The following is an 8,934-nucleotide window of genomic DNA, read 5'->3' as shown; positions in this document are numbered from 1 at the left end:
TGTAGAATATGTCATGTCGGTGAAATGCCATTATGATGGCTGACTTAGTTTTGCATGGGATATCCTGTTCGCTGGGGTTTCTTGAAGAATTTTCGAAAAGCAAAACATCAGCTCTATCTTGTAAAAGCCGTGACTTTCCGGTGTATTGTCTCCCAAATTTCCATGAGCCGTTTTTTCCCCAGCAAAATTTATCGGAACTATGCACTTTCCCTGACGATAAGAAACCTCGTAAATGTCAACGTCAACGTGCCTCCCAGCGCAACTGAGCTACGAACAGCTTTCATTTCCTATGGCAGCTGTGAGCCCGTGGTTAAAATTCCACATTTTCATGGCAGGGGCCATATAAAGGCCGAAGGCACAGTCGATATAACACGAAATATATGCAAACATATATTTACTTTTCCCATGAGGTATTTCCTGTCGGGCACAAATATCCCTCCGGATCACTGAGGACAGATTTCGCAACGACACGTTGGGACCTCTCTGCAAGGTTGACTCGAATTGGCCTAGATTTCTTAAATTCTGAAGGGAAAATCCATTGGCAGCACCACCGTGGCCGCTCATCTTTCAGCAAGCACATTGCCTCCCCAGGCAGTAACTTCTTCACTGGGCAGTGCATGCGTCTCATTCAGCATCAAATTATTCTGACAAACAACGCCATCGACTGTTCAAGCACTCAAATTAAATAAATGAAAATATAATCCGTTGACCAGAGTGGCCTTTGGATGAGTGTTTCTTCCCCCCCCCCTCCACCCCCCGCCATCGCATCACATTGGAGAACAGACGGTCCTATCGACCGCTAAGAAATGCACGGGGGGGGGGGAGGGGTTGGTGCAGGATTGCCAGGCCGACGGTTGTGACTGATGACGGAGTAGCAGGGATGGGATCAGCGCTGAGAAAAAAAACACATTTTGAGATCAGCTGTTGCACGCAGGCTGCTAGGCGGATCGTTACATGGCGAGACCGTAGTGGATGGCGATAGCTTTGGGGAGACCTTCATCAAGCAGTGGTTACATCTTGGCTGATGATGATGATGAGTATTTGTTTATAAAAAAAAAAAACTCGCGCCAGCTTTGACTTCACCAAATCCCATCGGCAGGATGCCAAATGAAAGCTACTGGATGATCGTTCAATGTTGTGAGTGCAAAGCTTCCGTACTGTGCAGTCCCCCCTTTGTCAATCCACTGCTGGATGAACACTTCCCTATGCAGTGCCAGTCATGAACAAGCTAATGCAACAATGCATGCAACCTCGGGTTGGAAAGGGTTTAAACAAAACAGACAGAACTCAGCCAGACTTAAAATCAACAAATAAGTGATGTGTGGCCCTAGAAAAACACTTGTATTTTTGGAACTGTTGAAGACAACCCTGAAATGTCAGCCTGTATCCACCGAGTGACACGTCTTGTCTATTTTTATCTGAACGCGCACAGACAGTTGATGTTCAGCCTTGTCCTTTCAGTGCGGCGCAGATGCGTCCTCGCACGAAACTCTTGATCGCGGCGTAATCCGAAAATTTGGCGCACGATCAAATTAGACCGACAAGGACACCTTCCGCGGGATTAACGCGTACGGTATTATGGCTGCGACGGACGAAGTGGGGGCGGTGAGCGCACTGCCCCCACGAGCCGAGCAGCCCTGTGGTGGCCTCCCGGCTGTGGCTAACCGCCGGCGGTGAGTGACGTCCGAACTGGTCTTGCAGGTGTCCCACCTTAGTTAATCTTCGCCGAGCGATTGTGGTGAAGTATGGTCGAGCAACCTCCGTGATTTGCAGGGTACAGGGAGGCCATCAACTAGCAGCTAAACCACTGCATCGGTAAGTTTAACTTGAATCGATTACAAAGTTGTATCTTCAAATTGAAGAGCATGCCAATGATTACGATGAATTTAATCATTTTCAACTTGTCATGACGAACGCTGCAATACTTTTTAACTGCATAAATCGTTAACTCTCGTAATCGTTGCTGGCATTTTACATCTCAAATACCAGCAAGAGTCTTCATATTTCAAGAGAAAAAATGTATAATTTGGTCATTCGAAAGGCATGCCTATTTAAAGATGTTAAGGCTCATCGCTCCGCACAATATCACATCTGCTCACGAGAATTTGACATTCTTTCCAACAAATCAATTTCAGTTGTTTATAGCTTTTTGTTGGAAAAATCAACACACACACAAAAGGGACCCAATTTTTTTTCGGACGCGTGCTCCTGAACACCCGCGCTCAGTCGCAGAGTCAAAGCGTGGCCCCGCCTGCTTCTCTGCCTGTAATTTGGGCCGATTTGTGTCTCAGCCGTGCCAGACAAGCTTGGCTGCATCGCTCATCATATCGTGCCGCGGCCACAGCCGGGGGGGGTGCTGGGGTAGTGCCAGCTGCCAGGACGATTATCGGCGAGCTGATCTGATTGGCTGTTTGCGCTTTAGGGGTGCGGGAGAGGATGAGGGGGACGAGGAGGAGGAGGCTGGTGAGACCGAGTCCGCTAGAATAGAATGGGGCAAAGACAGAGATCGGATTGGGTGATGATTATGTGGGTCTCTCTGGTCTCAGACTAAGCATGACCCAGGCGAGGCGGTCAAATAAGCTGCACCCATTTCATGCCATTAGCCAGATGCACTCCTGCCCAACTCCCCTGGAGTTTTCTGTAATTTCAAGCGATTTTTTTTGTTGTATCGCAGCAGAAGGGGACAAACCAAACGGACAAAGTGAACGATGAACAGTGCCTTAAAACAATCAGGAGCTTGTGAAGAGAAGCTTACAATGTTTACGCCGTGGATAGACCAGTCCCCCCTGCAAGAGAACGTGGAATTTCCAAAAAGTGTTTCTCAGCCACCAAACGGAAACAACACTGCTCAAGTGACCGTTCAAACGGGAAGACCGTTCGACCTTTCAATTAAACGAAATGAAATATAAACGCAATGTGTTTCTCTGTTTGCTTGTGCTCGTTTTCGACGAGGTATTTTTCCCCCAGTTTGAACGAGCGTTTTCGCCAAGCGGCCGGGTTCACGCGTGGGGCAGCCTCGTCTCCTGAGTAAAGGGAACGTCTACAGAGTTAAGGGTTAACAAGGCTGGCTGCTGTGCGCGTCACATTCGATCAGTTCACGCGCGTGCGCACACGCACACTCAAGGGCGCCTCGAATAATATAGTGTACGCCATCAGATCATTTAGAAGGCACGTTCCCAGCACAATAAATGGAGATAATTCCCCCGCATTCAATGTGACAGTTCCAGAAACACACTCACTTCAAAATTCCATGAAGTGTTCCCCCATCGTTGAGTGATTGCATTTCTATCTGAAACGTCCAACACATTTTGAGGAGTGGGTAGCAGTGGCACTTTGCGAGCTCTAACATGAACTCCGGTGACCCGAGTTCAACTCTCGGCCAAATCCTACGTCCTTGGCGAGCGATATCAGCCACTGCTCCTGAATTGCCTTCCCTGTGACAAGCCCGCACTGGTCAGCTTGGTGAAGTATGGCAGAAAGAAGAAGACAAAACCAATGGCTATTGCGATTTTAGAATGATACCATGTGAACATCAAGCGTTTTCACCACACTTCTTCCTGAAAAGCTTATCATATATCTATATATGGGCACGCTTTTCCAACCAATATGCACTGGTATTGTTTTTCACACGACAGTCAAACCCAACGTAAAAACATGTTCAGCAACGGAATTTATCCAAATGAAATGCATACCCGCACGTATTACGCAGGTTTATATATTTGTCTTGATTGCGGTCAGCAGAGAGCTGGCTGAGATCATAAACTCACGACACTTTGACGTTGTTTAACCACAGGCAGCTGTATGGATGTGAACCCAGGTTCTGATCGGTGCCGACTCAACGCTCTCACCGGTCGGGCTGTCCCCACCCACCTCTGGCCACCTCTCTGGAGTGGGGATTCATTGGGCAGTGCACGGAATAGATTTAGACCTTGAAGTGCTGCCCTGCCTTGGCCGCCACTACATCACGTGGTCCGGCTGATGTTGATGGATGCAACAAACGCGCATCGCCGAAAACGTCTCGCAATTTTGAACGGCGATTAAACAATATATATGTAACAACAACAACAAAAATGAAAGAAAAATAAACCCCCGCGATAATTTTGGACATTTGTCCAAATTTAAAAAGAACTCTACGGGGTGGATCAGCAGCCGCACATTTCTACTGGATCCCATTAAGTGCTTGGACATCAAATTTCTCCTGAGCTGTGGGCCAGGGGAGAAAGGGAAAGAGAGAAGACATAAATTAAGATTGAACGCCGAGCCGCGTCCCGCGCGCAGCGTGGTCTATTTTGGTGAATTGGTCCACGCTCACGGCGCTGCGGTGCGGACGTGGAGAGCGGAGAAGGGAAGGGAGGCTCCTGGAGGTGACTTCACGGCACCCGCGCGAGTGGCCACGTGGAAGATCGCAGCAACGCGGTTTACGCTAAGGCCCTGGCCAAGCGTCGCTCTTTAATGTCAATAGTTTCACACGAAACGCCCGCCAAGCTTAATGTTAGCGTTCATGAATATTACGTAGGTAAAAATCAAATAAAGGTAATTATGTACGTGTTTAAAAAAATAGATATTTCACCTGGATAATCACTTGAGATGAAACAAAGAAAGCCGTCTCAGGTGTGGACCAATCAACGTCATCGACAGTGCATATTATTATCATTATCAGAGTTGCTTCTTTTTGTTTGCATTTTTGACTACTTGTGTTGTGGTTATTGCAAACATGATGCCTTGTATAAAGGTGTCAGTTTTGTACCAGTTTAAAAGGGTAAAAACCTACTACTATGAAACATCTCGTTTGCAAGGCTGTCCCAGGATGGTCACGTGACGCCTACATGGCACGTAAACAAACGTTTTTTAAATATATAACTCGTACGGTATACATTCGTGCAATGTTGAATACATTTATGCGGTGTCAAGAAATAGGAACAGGAGAGCCAAGGCAGTGCGTATGAAGCCACGAATATCACTGGACAGTCACGCTCGTAGATAAACGCCACATACCGTCGGGTTAATGTAGAACGATTCATAGGTAGAGGTGCAGCCCTGCAAGCCGCTAATTCACGCCACTGCTGGAGGAAGGACCTCCACTGGAGGTTGCGCAAGACGGCCCCTCTAGTCGGTGCAGACATCATGGGACAAGTGGGACCACCGAGAACTTTGCACCACCCGACAGAGCCTGCCAATCGACTCAATGTGGTTTACCCATTCATACTGCCCGGTGGACAGAGGTCGGTCATTTACGAAACTTGCGACGTTGCTTCAACTGGCGCACCGGGAGATAGAATCGAACCGGCGACTCCTTGGATTGCAAGTCCAGTGTGCGGACCGTTCGTTACTCCACGGCAGTATCTCGATAAATATTGATGTTTAATTTTAACTCTTTTTGTATTATATTCTATTGGACCAGGTGGCAATAGAGCAGAGCCCTCTCCACGATCCGAAGGCTGCAAGTTCAAATCGCAGTTGGGGATCAACTCATTCCGTCGTATTTTCCTGATCAATACAATGTGTGCCATTTTGAGACAAGTTCACATTGGCCATCGTATCGATAGCCTGTCCCCTGCCAAAAGGGCTGAGCAATATACACGACCGGTTTGGGCGAGCAACAAGAGATGCGCCCTGCTCCACGCTTGCCTGAGCGGTAAAACAATTTTGTCTTTTAATTTAGAAGAAAAAGAAAAAAAACTTTTCCTTCCGAAAACAAGACAACTGTGAATTCATTTCTGCTGCGACCGCACAACTGCGGAGTCGAGGGCAAAATCCTCTGGGTCAAACTACCGCTGGCCAACAACACTAGGCATTTTCAAAAGTATATTTTGGCTGCAAGAGCATTTCCTAAATATAAGCCGTGACTTAGTTCACCGCTTGCATATGTCCGTCGGCTCGAATTAGTGCTGCCCCTTCTGAGAGCACGTTGCTGCATCCCGCCCGCAGTAACGCACTTTGTTAACTTTGTTTTGAACTTCAAGCCAGATGTGGCGGTTGTTGACATAACCTACCACGATTGCATTGCTTTGGCACAAACACATCTTGCACGGCGGGTGTTGCAAGGCATTTTCCCTTAGTCTTTACAACAGGAGGCGAACGTCTTCTTGGTTCTTTCGGTAAAGTCACGTAGAATGGAAATAATAAAATAATAAAAATTAAACATAATAAAATAATTCTCACGACGTTTCGGCCACAACGCAAACAGCCGTCCTCAGGTGAAGAACAGGTCCGTCGAGAAGACAGCGTCTCCGTGTGCTACACGTGGTTATTGTTTCATGCGACGGTCCCGGAAAACCACATTTTGAGGGTAATTTTTGCCTAAATAATATCACATAATTGTGCACTTTGCCGTTGTATTTCTCTCCCCTCCTCTGGTTTATGTTTTTCCTTTTTTGTTTTGTGGCCTGGTGGAATTTCTTCACAATTTGCCACACAACAGGGGTCGTGTTTCACAAACAGAACGAGGGTGGCGCGAGCCGCATGATCAACGAGACCGGCGGTTGCCAGTTAAGGAGGAGCCGTCGCCAACTCAGAGCTCCATTGGAACCGCATTTGCCAGTAAAAAATATGATAATTGTTTTTTTACCCTTCTATCTGGCAACAAAACTGACACCTTTTTTACAAGTAGTCATGTTTGCATAGACCACAATACCTGCAGTCATAATGCAAACAAAAAAACAAAAAACAAAAACATAACTCTGATAATGTATGCACTGTCCTTGAAGTTTATTGGTCCACACCCGAGACAGCTTTCCTTAGAGCCTAGTCTCACATGGGTTGGTTTTTTGTTTTTTTTTGTTTGCATTATGACTGCAGGTATTGTGGTCTATGCAAACATGACTCCCTGTAAAGAAGGTGTCAGTTTTGTTGCCAGATAGAAGGGTAAAAAACTCAGAGCTCGTCAATTTTACGGGACGCGTGTTTACGAGGCAGGATAATTCTTGCGTACCACATGGTGACAACGAACTTTTTTCACCGTGATGACATCATCGTGCTCTATTTGAGACCGGAAGCAGGAAGACTTCTTCACAATTCTGGCAAATTGCCTGATGAAGCTGGTTGTAATCACCAGTGAAACGTCGTACTCAATTTGTTAATGTTCTGGGCTTACTCTTCAACACACCCGTGTGCAGAAGTAGTAACTAATTGACACGTTTTGTTCACATGACGAACCTTACTAATTGGCTTTGTCGAGTTGTGGTGCGTTAACGACACATTTATATTGGCGAGATCTAACCCAAACACTTATGCTGTGAATAACATCTGTTTGTGTGCTTGTGAAGGTTGCGCTTTGCTTCAAGGCACACCAGGCAAGTGGTAGGCTTAGTTGCTAAATGGTGTGAACGGTAAAGAACAAAATGATTATGAAAGTCAGCAATTTCTTGCCAAGGTGAGGCCACTTAAATATATTTGACATGTTTGATGGGGAAGGCTTACAAAAAGACGAGGGTGGAAACGTAGCATGTACTTGCGGCTGTATAGAAACGCAGCCGTTTTAAATAAAAAAAGGGCTTGGAATATAAGTGAGGATTTTAAAAATAAAATGTCAATTCACAAAATGCCTCAAAATCCATTCCAAAACAAATTACTTGAAATAGGAATCTCCCTCGACAAATCGTCAAACGGTATTGACGCAAAGAATTGCACCGAAATGCCATACATTTTACACATTTACCACGTTTATTATTTATGAAAATAGATTAGGAAAATACACGGGGCACGATTTTCACGAGTTGGATCGACAATATCCAAGCGCACGTACAGGTTGTAAACGCTACATTGATTGCCGAACCACACGGGGCAGCTACAATGTTTGGCACTAAGCAGAGAACCACACGGAGCAACTGCAATGTTTGGCGCTAAGCCGAGCTCTCGAACAAAGCGGGGGATGAGTGCGCTCGCGTTTTGCCGCATCTCCCACGCTTGGTAATCGGCCGCCTTAAGTTCGAGAATCGGCACAAACCAAAACACGCAGCCACGGCTTTCATCGCAAAATTTCAACACCTGCGGCCAATTGCTCCGCCATACAGGGTTCGAAAATAAAGCCATTTGTTTTGGGCAGATGCCTGAAATTTCCTTGACGGATGTCTTTAATAAAACGACTAACCAGCGCTGGCTTGCTGTGCCATTTCGGCCTGGGATTTCGGCTGTAGCAACTCGGCAGAAGATGTGCGGGTTTAATTTGTGGGAGCAATTCGTTTGAAATGTGCCATCTCCAATTTAATAAATCCTCATAAAGACTCGGTAATTTGTGCGTGTGTTTTTTGTTGTGTGTGTGAATGCTTTGTTTTGTTTCATGTATTATTCATCGCTTTCTTTGCGTGTTGTATGAGCGAGTGGATGAGTGGGGCGGCCGGGCGGGCGCTACGGGGTTGAGCGAGCGTACGTGCATGTCAAGCGTGGATTTTACATCGGATCTCTTACGGCATTTTTTAAAAAAATCCACTTTGAGCTCACAGACCTTTACGTCGGATAAACGTCCACGACACCTTGTCGGGCTGCGTCGAAAACTGACGCGGAAAAATATTTCAACGCTGCAAAGTAACAAATAAAAATCGACAGAGGAAGCAGGGGGGTGCTATGTTGGAAGGAAGCAGTGCCTTTGATACAACTATCAACGCGTGGGTTCTTGTTTTGGCTGAAACGCCACGAGCAGGAAGACTCGTGGTGGAATCAAACCGCAGTCGCTTGTCGTCGTTTACCTTTTAAACTGTCAACATTACGGCCACCGTAATGCAATTTCACGCAGGCGTGTAAAACAAATCCTTTGTGCCGCGTTTTGGGTTCTTGTCGCGGGGGTTACATTGTGGAGTTTATGTTTTGTGTTGTCCCACGAAAACCCGAAGATGAGTGAATTCTCAAAAGCGCATTCTTTGTAACAAGACGCTCGCGCCCCAGCCGCTGTGCGTTTCTGATATCAGATTGTCACGGTTGTTCAAAGAAGGTCGTCAC

The sequence above is a fragment of the Lethenteron reissneri genome, chromosome 45, assembly GCF_015708825.2.
Source record: "Lethenteron reissneri isolate LAM-NWPU_2019-01 chromosome 45, ASM1570882v1, whole genome shotgun sequence".
NCBI lineage: Eukaryota > Metazoa > Chordata > Hyperoartia > Petromyzontiformes > Petromyzontidae > Lethenteron > Lethenteron reissneri.
This window is presented reverse-complemented; position numbering follows the sequence as displayed.